We start from the raw sequence: 20,551 nt of genomic DNA, 5'->3' as shown, positions 1-20,551 counted from the left end.
GTCCTTCAGTGCACAGGACAGTTTTCTGATGTGAGACGAAAGAGTTAAGAGTTATTTTTTCAGAAAATTCAAATTCAGTCTCTCTAAACTCAATCAGATTAAAAATTCCTTGTCAGGTTTTACAGAGTTTATAACTTCTCCTGGCTATACTGGCATAAGTGTTAAGCTCTGTCTGCCCCACAGCTCTCATTCATGAAACTTTCAAGCTCCACAGGGCATATCTGCCAAATATTATAAGCCAAATATTATTGGCCAAAAGTACCTAGTGATTTTTAGTGCCTCAATTTTTGGGTACTCAACCTAAAACACCTGAAAGAGGACTGGTTTTCAGATGGTCAGTGCTGAGCACTTTGATAGTCACACCCCTTTCAGGTGTTTCAGGTTGAGCAAACAAAACTTAAGCCCTCCAAAATTCTTAGGTGCTTTTGAAAAACTTGGCAATTATGAATATAAAGCAGTTGTATTTGTGGACCGCATTTATTTTAATTAATGCATACATTATTAACAGAAAATGTTCTCATTATATAATCCGCTCTGGAATATTGAATAATAAAATAAATCACAATAAATATCAATGGATTTTAATTTTTTTTAATATTTGTATTTAGAAAGTTTTTAAATTGAATTTTGAATTTTACACTTCAGAGCTACTGTTGCTCAGAACAGGTCAGTTTTTGGTTTTACAGTGGGCTTCCTTTCACTGTAAAAATGACTTTTTAAGCAAAATAAAATTGAAATAAGTTGTAGTTTTTCCCTAATAAAGTTGGGGTCATTTTAGATTTTTGTAATGAAATGTTTAAAAAAGAATAAATCTGATTCCAAACATAGAAGTCTGTCTTACTGTTGCAAATATTTGACACACTTTCACTAATTACTATTTACAGTAGTACTTTTAGCAACAGCCTTTGACGCATCCACAACTCCACTCCATATCAACCCCATTAGCTATGGTGCCTTGGATAAAGACAGTCCTCAGGAGGAGAAAATACAACTCTCAAAGCAATTTTAGAACATCTTTTCTTCTGGGGAAAAATAATTTAAACAGAGTTCTAACCTCAATCAGGCCTAGATTCAGCAAAGCACTTCAGCGCTTGCTTAAATTCCATTCATCTAATTGAACATAAGAACATGCTGAAATGCTTTGATTGGGGCCTTAATCTCTATGCCTACCAGTAACTTTGGAGGAAAGGAGTCAAGATTCTTAGAGACCAGTGCTTATTCTGTATCATACATAACCTACTAAATAGTGTGGGCTTTTTTTGTTCTAATCAGTTAAATGGTTTGATCTAGTTTTGTGGCTCTCCCCTAAAATATGTATTAAAAAGTAAGTAAAGAACTAAAACTCATAATTATGACCTAGGAACTTGCAATATCACTTAGGATGTTACATCCATTCCCTTCTGATTATATGACTGAGTGATTGCATTGTGATCATGTGACCCCCAAATTGTGAGGATTTCTCAAAATGACAGCATGTAAAACTAGCTTCCCTCTTCAGTAATGGTTTAAGAAACGGGTAGACTCGGTGTGGAGGGGACAAGATAGACCTTTTTTTAAATCTGAGTGATTTAAATCACTGATTTTAATAATGATTTAAATTAGTGAACAGAAAACCCTTATTTGCATCATCAATTTTAATCTTGTTCGCATTTGTACTTTTTAATTTTCTTAAAGGGTTGATTCTTATTGATTGGTAGCCATTAAAACATGTTGATTTACAAACAAATATAGCCTTCATTCAAAATGTGGTACTTTTTTGCTAACCAGGAAGATACTCTATAGCTATATATGTTTATTTAAGCAATTATTTAGTTCAACGTACATTCTCTTTCATTTTACTTTTTTTGTTAGAAAATGGGGAATGATGTTTATTATTTACTAGATGATGCTTAATTTTTTTTTACTTGTTGTTGTGTCAAACTGCATTCCGATGGAAATTGAATTAAAATTTCACAAAACTAACATTTAAGAACTGTTTTTCATTAGTTAAATAAACTATCTTAAATGTGCTGAGCATATAAGAAAATAAGTTTCTCAAAATATATTTTACATTTTTAAAATGAAGTGATTTATTAAACAAAGGAAGCCTTATCTGAAGTTGGTGAATTGAACTGATTGTTTCTAGTCATAGTGTCCTCTAAGATTTTTAGAACTAGTAACTCTCATCTTCCCGCACCGAGTTTTTGGTCATAGATTGGAAGAGGGAAAACAAGCTTCCATGCTTTTTAAACTCCTCTCATTGAACTGAATTAGTTGAATGAATTGAAAAGAAGAAAATATTCTTTATGCACCTGCAGAAGAGGCTACTGTTGTCAAAAGCTGGTTTAGCACACAGCACAAACTGGTTCCAGATGCTTAGCCAGGGATTCCCTCCTGTTCAGTGGTCTTTCTTTAAAACTTTGGCAGCAAACACCTACTGCTTGAATATTATTTGTCTGATTTAAATGATTGTAATAGGTTATGGTAAGTTTAGGGCTTAAAGTAGGTTGTCATAATTTCAAATTTAAGTTTAATCAAATCTGATACAAATATTTTATTATTTTAATCCACTTTGGGAAGGGGACCATTTAAAAGGGTTCGAGATTCCCCACGTGGTCATTTAAATGATATAACGTGACTTTATTAAATGTGATAGCTGGATAATGGAGAGCTGATTGAAGGATTGTACAAAGAGGTGTTCCCTGCCTCCTATAGTAGTTGAGATTACTTATTATGCCCTACCAAATAAGTCATTTCACAGAATTCTGGGGGTAATAGAGGCGCTAAATTCAGGAAACTGCCTATGCACGTGCCTAATTTTAACCTGATTGTTTCAAGTGCTTAACCCCAATTCAACAGTATTTTTATTTTATGTTGTGCCAACATAACAGTGCAGGGCAGAATATTCTTTTCAATGTTGAAATTAGTGGCCTTTTGGAGAAGATATTTAGGCCAGCATAATCTTCTATTTTTTCTTTTATGTTTGTGATGGAAATTTAATAAAATACTTTTGTCGGATTGCTATGTTGAAGAGTAAATTACAGAAGAAATCTTTCTATTGTTTGCCTACAGTATTTTTAGTACTGGATAAATGGAGATATACTTGCAACCTTTCAATCACTGCAGAAACTCCTTGGTATTTGTGAATGTTACCATATGGTATGGCTTTATTATTGTCAATGTCCTGAAAGATCTGCATCCTTCGAACTGCCAATCTAGAGATTTCATGTTTCCTTTGTTTCATAGATATCTCTGAGAAAATTCATTTATATTTAACTTTTTCTCACCATGCAGTTTGGTTTAACTCAAATTTCTGAGCCAGCTAGGGTGACCAGATAGCAAGTGTGAAAAATCGGCTTGGGGGTGGGGGCTAATAGGAGCCTATACAAGAAAAAGTCCCCAATATCAGGACTGTCCCTATAAAATCGAGACATCTGGTCACCCTAGAGCCAGCAGCCTTGTTATTTAGTATTGAGGACCTAGTTCTGGATGGCTCATAGACATAATTATTAATGGTATTACTGTAGCACTCAGAGACCCAAGCTGAGATTTGTACCCCATCATGTAAAGTGCTGTACTAAGAAATAGTAAGGAACAATCCCTGTCCTGAAGAGTTTATAGTCCAAAAATAGACAAGACAGAAATGTTGGGAGGGGAACAGAGGCACAGCGATTGTGACTTGCCCAAGGTCATACAACAGTCCAGTGGTCAGAGATAGGAATCAAACCCAGGTCCCCTGACTTCCCTGCCAGTGCCCTATTTACTGGGCCCCAGATGAGCCACACCCCAAAAATTCTTACTCCTGATTAATTTTATGCATGCAAGTAATACACTGACTTCAGTGGCTCTACCTACATGTATCAAGTTACTGGTACCATTCACAATAGTAAGCAGTAAATGTTAGCATGATCAGATCCTAAGTGAGAAAGTGTGACACAGGGATGAATCACACTGGGCAAAGACAAACGAGTCCAAGAAGAGGAAGTTTACTCCCCACTGGAACAAAAGTCCCATATTCCTTCAGTGCATGTGATTCTCACATTGGAACCATACTGATAGTACTACAAAAATATATGGGAGACAGACATCTAAGATATCTGCACAATAATTAATAGCTGCTGCTTTTCATTTAGGCTATGTCTACATTAGTACTTATGTTGGCAAAACTTATGTCGCTCAGGGGTGTGACAAAACACCCTTCCCCACCCCCCGAGCAACATATGTGATAGTTTGCACAGCGTTATGTTGGCATGTGAGCTTCTCCCGCTGACATAATTAAACCGCCCCCAGTGAGAGGCAGTAGCTATGTCAACAGGAGAGCTCTGTCCTGTCAGCACAGAGCAGCTACATGAGAGATCTTACAGTGGCACAACTACCTCGGCCTGCTTTTGCTTGTAGTAGGTAATCATTGGTGGAAGTGGTCTAGAAATTCACTTTTATTACTGTTGAACAGAAGAATGGTATGAAGATAAATGGAGTGGCTGGCAATGTAATCATACACATAAATTGAGCTTTTAATTGTCGCTTGAAGGAAACAATTTAATTAGAGTAAAATGGAACTTTTTTATTTTTTGTCAGTTTCCCTCTTTTTTTTTTTTTTTTTTTTTTTTACTCTTTTCTGGTGCACTAATCTGAGTTTTATGAAAATCAGGCTGGAGAGTCATTTCTAGTTTCCTGTAGTTCTAGTGTTGCCTAAGAAGATAAACATTAAAGTACCAGCTGTTCTCTTCCCCCTCCCCCCCTGGAATTTTACATTTCCATAATACTTGCCTTTGAAGATAATTTTACAAAGAAAAAACATATAAATATAGAAATATTTCAGAACAGGTTTACAATAATTAAATTACAGGAAATACAAATACTAGCTTTCATATCTCAGTAATTGCTCCAAATGCCTGATGTGTTGGAGAAAAGGAGGTAGTTGTAGGTTGCTAAGTCTCCCTACAACAGTAAGGTGCCTAGGAGCTGGAGGTGCATTGCTCTTAGCTAGGCTGCAGTGTCATTTTTTTAGCAGAAGGCCTGAGTTGTGTTATCTTCTCATGAGGTTTCCATTATTAGGGCCATAAAGGCTCCTTTCCAGAAATACCAGCAATCAGGACAGAAGTGCCTGCTACCAGTATGCTTTCCATCCCAGGGCGGAAAGAAGTTTTAAATGTCAGTCATTTTCAAGACATCCCATCTACTCCACTCTATCTCAAGGAGAAAAAAGCCCACAGGAGCTATATGCCTGGCTGCTAAGCTTGTGGGACTCTGGTTCACACAAAACCATGAGCCTGGGCTGGATCCCTCTCTAAGCACTCTGACCGCTCTAGGGGGAGAGGAATGTGGCAGTGCATCATCATAGAAGGCTGAACTAGTTAATATGAACAAAATACTGAAGAGGGATATCTCAATATTAATGTTGAAGGCTGACAGTACAAACCAGGCTTGTTGCTAGCTCATGAAGTTGTGCTGGGAGTGACTGAGGGAGAAATCTTGGCTATATTTTCTTCCTTTAGCTCTCCTCTGGAACTTGCTCCCATCAGAACATTCAATTATGCAGAAACCTGGCCCTTTTAGAAAGAGCTACAAGACTCACCTCTTCAGAGACTCATGTAACACAGAGAAGAGCTTCAAGTATGTGCTTATAACAGTCTGAAGAGCTCTAGGGAACTTAACAGTTTGTCCCTTTCACTAACAGAAGTTGGTCCAACAGAAGATACTACCTCCCCTACCTTGTTTCTTAAACAACTGTAAAAGAAGAAAGTGAAATATTATTAGGTGGACTCAAACTATTGGCCTCCACTTGGATTGACATTCAAGGAAAGTTTAATGTTAGATGGTAACACTGAAGACAGGGGAGCTGTGCAACAATTTCTGAAATGCAAGAGATTTCTTTATACTACTATAGATCCTCATCTGTTTTACCCCGGTGGCTCCAACTTGCAACTTCAGCAAGATTAGAGGGGTTGTACCATTCATGGAGCACTTCAACCCTTTGAGTTTTACAAAGCCAGATTTCCTCCTCCTCACCCCAAAGCAGCCTGACCTTTTAGCAATTATTCAGCCCACCAGCCATGACACTTCTTCCTACTAAACAGAATAAATACAGTCCAAATGTCCCCCACAGTCCCTGTTGCTAATGCCCTTGGGCCATTTTACCCACAGCCCTGCCTGCCTCTCCTGCTTCATTTCCCCCATTGCTTGTGTCTTGGCTACTCTTGCTTCTCACTCTTTTTATAACTCCCCCAAACTATTATTTCTTTCTTGGCCTCAAATCATCCTTCCATCCTCTGGCTCCCTGCCTCCAAATATCTCCTCTACCCAACTGCTGATTTCTCTCCTTTGTTTCTGAATTTTCTGGGACTGGAGAGAGCGGAAATGAGAGGGAGTTAGAATTCCGTCATTGTTTTCAAAGTTTATCTTTATATTTTGCATTTACCATGTATCTGATTGTGGGTGTAAATAGTTCTTTTGGGACCAATAGGTTTAATCTAGTAGATCAGTAAAACTATTTAACTGTTACTACATTATCTTTAATTGATTAAGCCTGCTGCTGCTGAGAGAAATAAATCTATCCTGTGTAATCCAGTGACTCTTGCCTTGCCTATTGAACAATACAGATAACCACTGTCCAGATTAGGGCTACTCATTATCTGTAACACAGGCAAAACAGCCTAAGTAAAATTATTACTATGTTTACACTACAAGCTAGGAGTGTGATTCCCCTGCTGAAAGAAAAGGAGTACTTGTGGCACCTTAGAGACTAACCAATTTCTTTGAGCATAAGCTTTCGTGAGCTCCCCTGCTGGTGTATACATGTGTGTGCTTGCTCTCATCAAGTTAACACAGGTATAAATAGTAGTGTAGCCACAGTAGCTTGAAGTGGTTTTATCACACAGAGGGTTTACAATTTGGTTCAATGGCTCTCAGCATACACACCGCTCCAGTATCCCTGAGTGGCAGAGGAAGCATGGCTGAAACCTGCCTGAAATGGGTAAGTATGTAGCTACCACAGCTACACTGCTTTTTATACTCTTACTAACTAAATGAAAGCAACTGCAGGAACAGGGAAATCACATCTCTCGCTTGCACTGTAGACATAGCCTTAGAGATGACATCTGCTGCATGCTGGCATTAGGAGCAGGTTTTCAAGGAGATAAGTATTAAGTGGATGTCTTCATTTTTTACATTAATGAGAAAAATGTAGAAGAATGGTTTAACATGGTTAGACCCTGATCCTGGGACTATTCACAGTGTGTGAAGTTAAGCACACACATAAGTATTTGCAGCATCAGATCTTTAAATTTTGCCTAACTAGGAGCAGGGACTTGAATCTGGGTCTCCCATGCCGTAGAGACTGTCCAGTTTGACCAATGTAAATGGTCAGTCTCTACGTAAAAGAATAAATGGACACAAATCAGATGTCAAGAATTATAACATTCATAAACCAGTCGGAGAACGCTTCAATCTCTCTGGTCACGCAATCACAGACATGAAGGTCGCTATCTTAAAACAAAAAAACTTCAAATCCAGACTCCAGCGAGAAACTGCTGAATTGGAATTCATTTGCAAATTGGATACTATTAATTTAGGCTTAAATAGAGACTGGGAGTGGCTAAGTCATTATGCAAGGTAGCCTATTTCCCCTTGTTTTTTCCTATCTCCCCCCCCCCCCCCGATGTTCTGGTTTAACTTGGATTTAAACTTGGAGAGTGGTCAGTTTGGATGAGCTATTACCAGCAGGAGAGTGAGTTTGTGTGTGTGGTTTTTGGGAGGGAGGTGAGGGGGTGAGAGAGCCTGGATTTGTGCAGGAAATGGCCCAACTTGATTATCATGCACATTGTGTAAAGAGTGGTCACTTTGGATGGGCTATCACCAGCAGGAGAGTGAATTTGTGTGAGGGGGGTGGAGGGTGAGAAAACCTGGATTTGTGCTGGAAATGGCCCAACCTGATGATCACTTTAGATAAGCTATTACCAGCAGGACAGTGGGGTGGGAGGAGGTATTGTTTCATATTTTCTGTGTGTATATAAAGTCTGCTGCAGTTTCCACGGTATGCATCCGATGAAGTGAGCTGTAGCTCACGAAAGCTCATGCTCAAATAAATTGGTTAGTCTCTAAGGTGCCACAAGTACTCCTTTTCTTTTTGCGAATACAGACTAACACGGCTGTTACTCTGACACCTTGGATCTAAGAAACCATCCCCAGTAAATTTCCATCGAAACAGATAGTTTCCATGAAAAGTTTTGGATGGGCATTTTCCTGTTCTAAAACATTTAGTCAAAAAGTTCCTGATCAGCTCTAAAGGTCATACCTGTTATTCCAATAAAGAGGCAATCTGTTTATACAAGATATATTCTTAGCATGTAAATAAAGCTGAAAATACACTCGAAAGAATGTAGTTAAAGTTTATTATTGAAAAGTGATATCAGTAATGTTCTCAAATTATGTTTTTTAGTTAGCAGGCTGAACCTCACCCCATTTGTGCCCATAACAGAAAACTGATGCTGTTTTTTTAGAAAACAGATATTGTTTTTTAGGGGGGAAGGCACAAACAAATGGAAACTAAAAGGAATTTAGTTTTAAAAAGCAGCCAGTGTTCAGCCACAAAGAAGTTAATCATCCTGAGTTTTTTTTAATAAAACACTTCATTTTTCTTATTAACAACCCCAGGGCTATGCTCTGACGGGCAATTTTAGCCCCAATGCACATGTTATTTTAAAATTAAATCTCAGGCAGATTAACTTCACTTCTGGAATACACTTCTCATGCGCTTGCTGCACTTAAACTCACTGACCGCTTTCCACACGAGATGGATAATTGTGTGGCTTTACCATTGAAAGTTATAGTTCATCTCCAAAAGGCAGAGAGAGAACAGAATGATGGATGTCTGGAGTAAAAAATCAATTGTGAAATATCTGATGCGCAGAATATTCTGGATATGCTTGTCTGAAGTGCGTGTAGATATCTCATATAAGAGGAGTGACTGGACTATTGAGCTAAGATGGAAACCAGTACCGTTTGAAATTAAACAAAGATGATATTTATTTACCAGGTGAAAACAAAGGGGGGATGGTGCTGGGGGGGGGGGGGGATGGTGGCGGTGCGCAGCCTGGGACCTCTGTTGTTCCGGGGGGTGGGGGTAGAATTGGCAGGGCTGCCAGGCTCCCTACCCAGCTCTGACCAGCATGTCCCTATAGCTCCTAGGGAACCACAGCCAATGGGAGCTGTGGGGCGGGTGTGAGCAGAGCACTGGCCTCTCTGCCTAGGAACTGCATGGACATGCCGGTGGGAGCCAGGGAGCTTCCCGCAGGTAATCACTGCCACGAACCCCAGCCCTGAGCCCCCTCCCACACACCCAAACTGCTGTTGCTGGCCTGGGGGCTGCCTGAGCCAGCACCAGGGGCTGCAGAAGTCACGGAGGTCACAGAATCTGTGACTTCTGTGACAGACACGCAGCCTTAATCGGAAGATAACACTAGGACTGTGTTTTTAAAAAAAAAAAAAAAAAGTATATTGGATCTAAAAAGAGGTTAAACGGTGGCTGATATGGGATATCATTCTTGTTTTTTTAATTGCATAATGCCTACCAAGCAATAATTATTGACTAAACCTGGATACAGCACTCTGGATGAGGGCTCCCCAGTGTTTTACATAGATAGACTGTAAAACTATTTACATTGATTTATATCTTACTCAACTACCAAGGTAGCATTATATTATACTTTGGTTTCACTTTATCTTTTTGGTTTTCACTGCTATCCCCCTCCACGCTTTCCAAGACATCATTTTGATGGTACGCAAGAGAAGTCAACCAGTCCGTGCGCATTTAGTCTCCCTCACTATTTTGATGACCACCTGGCCCGTTTCCTTTCAATGTGGCAGCTTATGATTTTGGACAAATGGGTCTTAGGCAACATTTTAACTGGCTATACAATTAAATTACTGTCTGCCCCTCTTCATGAACCCCACTCACGAGGATTCTCAGACAAGAGCTGTACTCCCTAATCTAGCTAGAGGTTATAGAGCCTGAACCCCCTCATCATAGGGAGAAGGATTTTACTCTGGAAAAAGAAAGGGGGCTGGAGACCCATCCTGGACCTCAGGCAGTTGAACGTCTTCATCTGCCACTCAAGTTAGAGGATGATTACCCTGGTGGCCATAATCCCCTCCTTGAACAAAAGCAACTGGTTTCTGGCTCTTGACTTGAAGGACACCTATTCTCATATAGACATCCACCCAGAAGATTTCTGCATTTTACAGTGGATTTAGAGCACTTCTAATACAAAATGCACATGTTGGGCCTTCTGATGGCCCCAAAACTTTCTATAGATTTTACGGCTGTGAAAGCAGTGCACCTGCACCATCAACACAACCCTGTATTTTCATACCTATATGACAGCCTGCTCATGGGACAATCGCATCAGGAGGTGCACTTGGCCGTCACATCCTTACTTAACCTGAGTCACTCCTTGGGACTTCAGGTAAATCCAAGAAAGTCCACTTTGGCTCCAATAAATTATATAGTTGTTGGTGTTAATCAATACTTAATTGCAGCCAAGGCCTACTTACTGCAGGACACATGCCTCACAATGAGAGTCCTTCAACTCAGTCCTCAGATGACAATCCGATCCTCCTAAACCATGTCACTGTATACACCCCCTTTGGCAGGCTCCATCTTTACGGTCTCCAGATTTGGCTGAGGGAGGCCTATGCTCCTAGCAGACTCCCTGGACAAAAGTCTCATTTCCTCATGGTGTCCTGACATTGTTCACCTGGTGGGTGCAGAAGGACGCTATTTGTGTAGAGGATTTCCCTTGTTCCCACACCATTCACAAATACACTTGTTACAGATGCCTCTGGGCTGGGGACTGCACCTGGATGACCACACAGCTCAATTTCCTGGACTCCACATCAACCTTCTTGAGGCTTCAGGAAGTTCACAATGTGTGGAAGAGGTTCCTGTCTTTCATCCAGTCTATTCATGTCCAGGTCAGATATTTCCATTGTTTATTATATAAACAGAGGAGCAAGGTCTGCCCTACTCTGCAGGGAATCAGACAAGCTCTGGAATAGGTCCATTCAGCATCAGATTACCCTCTCTGTAGTGAACCTACCAGGCATAACTAATTCCCTCAGCTGGCATTTTCATGAGACTCACTGGTGGGAGCTCCACTTATCAGTGGTCCAGTGGATTTTTAGTCAGTGGGGACTCCCATCATGATGCACTTTTACACCCTAGGGAAAGACAGGCCCTTTGTTGTTGGGCTGCCCGAGGGGATACCTTCATAAAGCAGTAGTCGAATCTGTTTATGTATGGCTTCCCTCCCGTGCCCCTCCTACCTTCTATCCCCTAAAAGATCAAGTTGGATACAGCAATGGTGATCCTAACAGTACCATGGTGGCCATGATCGTTCTTGTTCACCCCTGCTCTGCAGATGGCTTCTCACCTGTGCATTCACCTTCTGCTGTTTCCAGGCCTGTTGTCATGGAATGAGGCAGGTCCAACCATCCTAACCCAGCATTGCTCCATCTGATAGCCTGTTTTTTGGGATGGGCAACTGACTTAGAGAGATCTTGCTTGAGGAGGTCCAATCCATCCTCCTCAATAGCAGGATACCCTCTACTAGAAAGTATTTTGCTGCCAAATGGAAGCAGTGCTCCCTGCGGTGCTAGAAGCGTCAATTGCCTCTGGAGGAGTCAGGGATGCCTCTTATCCTGGACTATCTGTCAGTTCACTTGTAGATACGTTTAGAAGTTATTGATGTCTTTCCTCCTCCTGTGAAGAAGAGCTACTTGGTTTTTACCCAACTCAAAACAGTAAACCTGCCTGGGATCTGAATCTGGCCTTCTACCTGGACAGGACAAGATCTGAGGTTATTAGTCTCTCTTGCCAAGAGGCAGTATCTTCCCAAAGACTCTCAAAATGTATTTCCCACTGCATCCTCCTTTACTATGAGCTTGTGGAAGACCCTCCTCCTCAATCTACCAGAGCTCAAGCTGCCTCAGTGGCTTCCCTGCCAGGAATCCTACTGTCAGAGATCAGTAGAGCAGCAACCTAGGCTCCATTCAAAAGGCTACCAGCCACTGTGCCCTGATTCAAGCCTCTGCTCAACAATCCTGTAAACTGGTACAAAGCAGCTCCTCATATCTGCCTGCTTGGAAGTCACCCACAGGTACCAGCACTTGAAGAAAAAAAGGAGGGTTACTTACCTTACAGTAACCAGAGTCCTTCAAGGTGTGTGGCCCTTATGGGTATTCACAATCTGCCTTCCTTTTCCTATTCTCAGCTCACCTCTAGATTTGCAGTAGAGTAGAAACTGGGCAGCCGGTCAGTCTGTGTTGCCCTTTTCCTCCTCAGCAGGGAGTATGAGGAGATGAAGGGCACAGGCACGCACCTACAGACACTGCTATTGGAGAATGGTTCCAGGAGCACATGCACACCCACAGTGAATACCCATATTGACCACACATCTCAAAGACCTCAGTTACTATAAGACAAGTCACCTTCCTTCCTTCTACTGACAATTCTCGTTAGCCTGTCTGGTGTTAATAGGGATAGAGGACTTCAGATGCAAATAAGCAGAGCCTGGCTCATGAGTGCTTTGAACCTGTGGCATCCAACATGAATTTATAGTTTATAAAAGCACCACCACTAACTCCATAAACACCAAGCTGGTGCCTGCTGAGTTCTAAAGAAACACAAGTACAAAATGTTTAAGCTGCTTGTGAGTTTCTAAGGATAACTAAAGTTTGCAGAGAAATTCACACACTTCCCAAAGGTATTCACCTCATCTCTAACTGGTACAGTTCCACAGATTCTCCAAGGGATTCACTCTTCTACGTCTTATTTTTGAAAATAATTTTAGGGTAAGTATCTCACTTTCACCGTCTTTATTACTTCTGACCAAGAAGCTTGTTTGATGTGCCTATTTTTATGACTCAAGTCTCTGTATTTAATTTGGCCCTTTGTATGCTCTGATGCTTTGTTTGGCTTATATGATATTTGATAATAGTGTTCTTTCTACTTCAGCTCAATCCATTTGTTTTCTCTGGTTTACTGGTTTTCTTTGGTTGACTAAAAAGATTTTGAAAATCCAGTCCTCTCAAATAGCACACCTTATACATTTTCATGTGTAAAGGGAAATGTTGTTACAAATACTGTGTTCCTGATTCCCTATTACCTTGCATCTTGTACAGTCATTTACACCTATGCAAAATTAATATAAAACAGAACAGTTCTGAATGGCTAGCATTTTACACTGTGTTCGCACAGGTGTAAATGCTGCCACTAGGAGCAAGGCAGTGAAAAATCAGGTTCTACACTTATGTAGAAAAGTGCGGAATACTTTTACTGAGTAAGGTGGCTTTGTTTTGTTGAATTTCTGCACTTAAGTGGACATCACACATGGGGCCAGAGCCATGAAGTATAAAATTTAAAAAAATCACCAAGGTTTGTAAGTCTCACTAACCTCTAAGGGAGCTTAAAAAGCAGCTTTAAATGGAGATTTACCCTAGTTGGTGAAAAAGTATATGCAGACCACAGCAAAAGCAAACTTGGTAGCACTTGTTACTATACGTTTTGTATAGCAATGCCACAAAGAACACTTCCAACCCTCTTCACTGCACGAATACTTAGTTCAGCTTTCTTCGGTCTGGCTACAGATGTTCTTCCACCCGTGTTCCTAAACTGTGGCGTGTTTAATTGTCTTTACTATACCCGTTTCTCTTTAATTTTTTTTCAGTTTTCTGTGCATATAACAGGAAAATCAACCCTAGAAAAAGTATTCTTGGCTTTCTTCTGCAACACGTTGATTCTGTCTAGCATGAACAAAACAGTTTTATGAACAGCAGCATAGTGTGCAATCCACCTTTTTCTATAGAAGCGAGACAGAATTACAAGCAGATGGGAGCTTTTTTCTGTTCTTTGAACATACACATTCACTACCACTCTAAAAAGATGTCTTGATGATTTAGGACTTTCATACACAAAGTGAAGGCATTGATTAAACTATGTAAAGCACCCACTGGTAGGGCCTAAAGACTTCCAAATTGTTCTTAAAATTGAAATTCAACTCTTTATAACTAAAACCACTCCTTTAGTCTGGTACAGTGGTATCCAAAGATATACCTATCTATCAAGAGAGTTAGGCTAGTAAGAGGCAAAACTGGATTGACAGTAGTCAATAGTGTGGCACTGACAGCGGTGATTAATTTTTTTAGAAGAATGCAAGTCAGCCATTCTAATCTCAGACTACCTCTGCTAGTTCATCTAACTGCTTTCTCCACTTTTCAGAGAAACATTAGTGTGAAAGATACATCTGCACGCCTGATGGGGAAACAGTCAAATCACAAAGATACAGACTCTTTAGATGAGATCAGAGAGTGGAAGGGGTTGAAGCAGATAGAGATACATCTTTTGAGAAAGCAGTGATTGGATTTTGGGGGGTGAGGAATAGCCTGCAGTTTGATGTCTAGTCTGGGTCTGCGGTAAATGGGGGACTTCCTTTTTTATTTTTTCTCTCCATGCTGTTACTGTTTTAAAAAAAAATCAATACATAGAATTGTTCAGCAGGCACAGTAGGGTCTTGAGTATAATGTTCCAGTTGAAGGGAATCTTTTTAACTACAGCACTGGGAGCCAGTCTCAATAATCTGAAATTTGTGGTCTGGCCCTTAGCTTGCCTAACCCTAAGTACAACTTCTATGAAAGTTCTTTTCAACGAAGAAAGAGCCTGATGAATTTGCTTAAACAAAGTATGTGAAAGGTCAGGTGAAACTGATTGTTCTGTAACTTTGTTTTATCTATGACATATCATTGCCTTCAGGACAAATAGGTTTAAATGTATCTGTCCATTTAAATAGGTGGAGAAAAGCAAAGCTAACTGGCTTTTTTAAATATAATTGGTAAAGTGCTTGGGTACCACAGTGATGAGTGCAGTATATAGATATCTAGATAGATGTGCTGCTGTACGATGCCTGATAAGCCACATGACTATTACAGATTAGAAGGGCAATTACGAAGGAGTGTAGGACAGCTAGGACCAAAGGACAGAGAAGTCTAACATCAAAGTATTATTACTGATGGTGGCCTGTATTTCGAAGGGGCTAAGTTTTGCTTTGACTTGTACCTCATGCATTGAAGAGGTTATTTGGCCTAATATATTATGGAATCATTGATTACAATGTGACTAAGTTACTGCACCTGTCTGAATAGGTGAGTGCATATGCAAAAGCAGGGTCACTCTGCAAAGGAGTTAAACACAATTAATACTGTAAAGCACAACTGTTTTTATGGAAGGGGAGGAGCAGCAGCTTGAAAGGTTCTCTTCAAAGGTTGTCAGGGTTACAAGGAATACTGCACCTGTAGGTGAATGGCTTGGACACTTTCTGTTGATAATTGGTATCAGGATGTTTTCTTCTGGGATGACCAAATTTGCATTTTAATTAAATCCTGTTGTATTTATCAACATTAGAGCATTGAACATCATAATTCACTGGAAGCTTTTCATGGTATCAATTAGAAACCTCAAAATATTGTACAAGAGATGCATTTATGCCAACAGTTGTTTTTAAAAACATATTTGAGGATATAAGAAGCCGCCTCAACCTATATAGTCCTAATTAATACCTACCTATGTGTTTACCTAATTAGACTGAAACATTTCAATGTGATCAAGAAATTTAGGATTTCTTACTTAACTGTCCAAGAACTTGGTTCTGATCTCACACTCGCTTTACACTGATGTAACTGCAGTTTTCATGGAAGTTATTTTTGATTTAGTCCACTGTTACAACAGAATCAGACCTTTAGACTTGTGAAAGAAATCTCCCTAGTCAATAGGGATCAGTGCAGGATCAAGCATATACTTTTGGGAAACAAGTTGAAGAATTTCAAACTACTTCTGGGATTGGTCCTGTTGCGACTATCCTATACGAGATGAGGCTACATCATCAGCTGGTTTAAATAGGTGCAGCTCCATTGATTTCATAGGCGCTACACCAGTTTACACAACCTGGTGACCTAGATCATGGTATTTGTAAAGTAAATTCTCCTCAAACAAACGCTATTGGCTGTTGCTACATTAAATTGTACAGATGCTAAAGATGGAACGATAGTATTAAAAAGAACAAGTTTAGAAACCACAAAGCATGGCAGGTAGCATGCTTTATTGGCCAAAGAGAAGAGATTCGTTTTCCATTATGCTACTGGCAAACAGAGAGAAGCAACATTTTAGATCACCATAATATTGTAATCAGCAAGTATTTGGATAGTTTAGGTTGTAAAAGAGTTGCTGCTTTACCCTCACATAGTTCTTTTTTAATTCAAATGTTTTGAGTGATAAATCAGTAACAATTTTTAAAACCTTGGTTTGTCTTCAAGTGTCCAGCTATATACCAGGCCATCTATCTTATTAAAAAATGTATTAAAAATTCACAATTTGCAAACGCCAGAGTTTTGCTTAAAACCCCTTTAACTTCCCTGGAGTGAGCTACGGGAGAGAGGCTTCCTTCCCCTCCCTGGCTGCTCAGGCAGGGCATTGGGGAAAAATTTTGATGGTTAGCGAGTAAATACCAGACTGATTTACTATTAACTGTTCATTATATTTTAATCAGGAATTGCCCTCTCATCACGGGCGGGGGGGGGGGGGGGGGGATGTAGAGATGATGATGTCCAGTTAGATGAGTGTTTCTCAAATGTGGCCACCAGGGGCTTTTCGTGCGGCCATGACAGCCTCCTGAGAAGTGATCAGGGGAAAGGGGGGGGGGGGGTAAAGTATCAGCCCCTCCTCTTCCCTCCTTGTTGCTCCTGGATGCGCTGCCCTGCACTGCCTCTGGAGAGAGATGGGACACAACACTGCAGGAGCAAGGTGAGTTATTGACCCACATTGTGGGGAGGAGGGGGTTTGGGCAGCAGGCTCCAGCTGCGGGACTTCAGGAACCTGGCCATGCGGCTCCAGGCTCCAACCGTGGGACAGCAGTTACTGACCCCCCGGGCTCTGGCCATGTGGCACTGGCCTTCAGCTGCGGGGTGTCAGCCTCCAGCCCCTGGTTCCAGCTGCATGGCAGCAGGTGCTGGTTCCTGGCTCCAGTCCCAGGCTTCGGCCACAGGCACCAGCTCCCAACCTCAGCTTCATGGCAGCGAGTTCCAACTGAAGGGCTTTGGGTGCCAACCCCTGGCTCTGGCCGCTGGGGAGCAGGTGCTGCCCCCCAGCTCCAGTCGCAGAGCTTCAGTCAGCCTCTAGCTCCCAGTTCCGGCCATGAGGTGGCAGACACTGGCCCCAGGCTCCAGCCACACAGCCCTAGCCCCTGGTGCTGATCCCCTGACCCAGGCACTGACCCACAGCTCTGTTCCCGGGCTGTGGTCACGTGGTGGCAGGAGCTGGTCCTGGGTACCGACCCCTGGCCCTGGCTGTGCTGCAGTGAGTGCTGACTCCTGCTTCCAGGTCTCCAGCACCCAGCTCCGGGTTCTAGCCGTGTAGCAGCAGGCACTAGTCCTGGGCGCTGACCCACAGCTCCTGCTGTGTGGCAGCGGGCTCCGATCCCTAGCTCGAGTCACGCAGTTTCTGGCCATAGGCACTGAGCTCTGGCCCCATGGCAGCAGACACCAGACCACTCTGGCCATGCAGCTGTGGGGCTCATCACCCACTCCCATGTATCCATCCCCTGTCACTGCTGCCTCCCCCTTCCATCCCCCTATCCCGGGCTTAATGAGTCCTGGGGCTTGCTGAGAAAAGTGATATTAACAAACATGCAAGTATCACTTTTCACAGCAGACTTACTAGCTATCTGTGAAAAGTGATACTTGTATGTTTGGCAATATCACTTATCACTTTTCCTAGCCTCCCAGGTAGCTACTAAGTGTGCTATGATATTAACAAATATGAAAAATCACTTTTCACAGCAAGCCCCAGGACCCATTAAGCCCTGGGTAGCGGGGCAGAAGAGGGAGGCAGCATTATTTTTGTTATTGAATCTGCCAAAAAACCTACAGATATACATTACAATGATTTGGATGTGAATATGTGTATATTTAATTGTTTTTCCTAAAGTTAATTAAGTATTTTAGGAAAAAAGTGTCAGTGCGGCCAGCAGGGAGAGTTGGTGGCCACATTCTGAGGCCACCAAAAATTTTGTTGCGAGAAATCATACCAACTGTTTTATATATTTCTAATAAGATTGAAAAATATCTTTACAAATATAAATATTTCCTTCCTTGTTGAGTCAGGAGTGTCTACAGTCCCCTAAACATAAAATATCTTCTTGCACATCTGTCTATAGGGAGTCTCTCATCTCTGGCAGAACAAACATTAAATGTGCACCTTAATTTTCATGAAGTCTCCAGATTTATCTTTGCAAATGGCCCAGAAGACAAAAAAGAAAAAAAAGTACAGCTTTCTGGGGAATATCTTACTAAATTCACAATAGTGTAGATATTAAAGAGGAGGTATAATCACACACATATTTAGCAATTCACACCTTCAAAGGGCTGTTCATATGTTGTTATACTATCAATACTCTTGTAAGGAGGTGTTATCCCCATTTTACAGGAGGAGGACATTGAGGCAAAGATCACACAGCAAGTTGATTGCACATACAGTTCACCTGACCACTCTGGCTAGCGTGTCAAACTTAAGTCAAGTTATGCTTTAGCATCAAAAGCCATAGAAGTTGAAGAAGGAGAATTGCAGAATACATGTACATGTAGCATATACTGATGTCTGTGTGCACATAAATTCCCAGTGTTTTGTTTGATGTAGCCTCTTCAGTGTAACACTTTTATATCATAACCAGACTAAGTTTCATCTATTGTTTTAGTATGGTGGTTTATGTTATGGAAAGCTCCCTGATCAAAGCTTTCTGTAACAAAGAGGGAGAATAGCTTAAGACCACCTGAAATGAACAAGGAACTTTTGGTATACCAATCTAATTAACATGAAAGATGCTCAAATGCTTCAGTGATGGAAGAAAATACAAAACCCTAAAATAGATAATTTCCCTTGTAGTTAATGGTCATTCAGAACATTCACACGAAAATTAAGAAAACATCTTCCTTGTTAATATCTTGCTGTCTCACCATTATTTTGTGATAGGCCTACCCTTCTCAAGTAGGTGACTGACACTAGACTTACCAATATAAAACAGCCTCTCCAAACTGAAGTAGTTTAACAATTTGTGATATGGTTACTCATGTTAAATAATGCACTGATTTCAATGGCACCGCTCATAGCATAAGATACTTTTCAATGTAAGGGAATTAAAATAGCCCAATTAATTAAATTCACTAAGGGTCAAATTGTATTTCATTTCTTGTTGCTCATCACAACAAAATATAACATTTACTCTCTCAGAACAAAATTTAGTTCCAATGTCCCTCTTACACTTCTCAGTGCTTAGGTGGATTTCAAGTAGGATATAGGTCTTGTGTAGATTCCCTGTACAGCAGTGAATTTCACCCTAATAATTTAGCATTTGTTGCATATCTTTTACAGTGAAGGTCTCTATAGGATGATTCCCACGCATCTTTATATCCCAATGAAGAGAAAACTGCTGTGTTCTACCCAGAAGTGTAGGTACAATAATAATACTGTATCTGCCTAAACTTTCAGTTAATCAGAAAGTGTTAACTCTTGTATCCTGGTCACATGACAAGTGATAACAGCTATATTGGTAGGAAAAATCCACAATCTTAAAAAATATATATATACACACACACACACAAAGTTGTTTTTAATCGAATCTGAAAGATAGCATACCACCCACAGGACTGTGTTTGGGGCATTAGTTCAGTAGGGACTTGGAAGGAAGAATATCACTTTCTGCAATAGCTGAAGTCTCCCATTCAAGTACTGATCTAGCCCTGTGATGCTTAGCTTGTGAAAACTGAAAGGGTCAGAGAACAAGGTGGTACCACTATAAAATTAGATGTTTTAAATGTGGTATGCTGATTTTAAGCTCTGAGTGGTGAGCGATGGCAATTCTATTATGTGCAAAACTTTGAGCAAGAATCCAAAAACAAAGCCTAATATTTTAGTTGTCTAAGTTACGGTCAGTCAAATATACAAAGAATAAAATTATGCAAGTTCAACTTCATTTAAAAAGTACACTTGAGTTTTGCAAGTTCTAGAAGGTATTTTCTACAGGGGCAACTCTTCAGTGGTCTAAGGGTCTAACGCAGTGTCCTTTGGAACTCATTGGGCACTGGCTCAGCCTATAGGTGTAATATATTTGGTACACAGATGCTGAACAAAATGATATTCTTTTACCCTAAGAGACTGTTGTTCAAATTAACATATGAATCATTCCATTTGTCCTCAACCAATAGTTGGCTTCTACTTTTTGTTTGCAAAGAAAACTCAGAAACACAGTGTTTTATAAGGGGTAGTGCACCAGCCTGAAGAGACTATTGTCAGGTAGTTCTCCTGCCTTGTAGTTGGAAACAAACATGTTTCTGTGAACTCTAAAAAAGGGTGCTTCGCTTATTGCTGGTTAATATATCAATATATACAGTGCACAGGTGGTGATACAGACTTAAATTATTATTATAACATTATACTCTGTTATAATGGAGACAGGAAATATTTTCTCAG

General features: G+C 40.7%; 1 protein-coding gene across 3 annotated transcripts in view; it reads left to right on the top strand.

Annotated features, from left to right (window-relative positions):
• Positions 1–20,551, top strand: part of VWC2 (von Willebrand factor C domain containing 2) — a 118,331-nt gene that overhangs the window by 93,346 nt on the left and 4,434 nt on the right. Inside the window, exon 4 of one of the 3 annotated variants that reach the window (XR_014710190.1) lies at positions 19,454–19,530. The exons of the other annotated variants lie outside the window; for them this stretch is intronic. The gene's annotated coding sequence lies outside the window, so the exon portion shown is untranslated. The remainder of the gene's footprint in view (positions 1–19,453; positions 19,531–20,551) is intronic. 3 annotated transcript variants of the gene reach the window in all.

This window comes from Lepidochelys olivacea (assembly GCF_965140295.1).
Source record: "Lepidochelys olivacea isolate rLepOli2 genome assembly, chromosome: 2".
Taxonomy (NCBI): Eukaryota; Metazoa; Chordata; order Testudines; family Cheloniidae; genus Lepidochelys; species Lepidochelys olivacea.
This window is presented reverse-complemented; position numbering and strand designations above follow the sequence as displayed.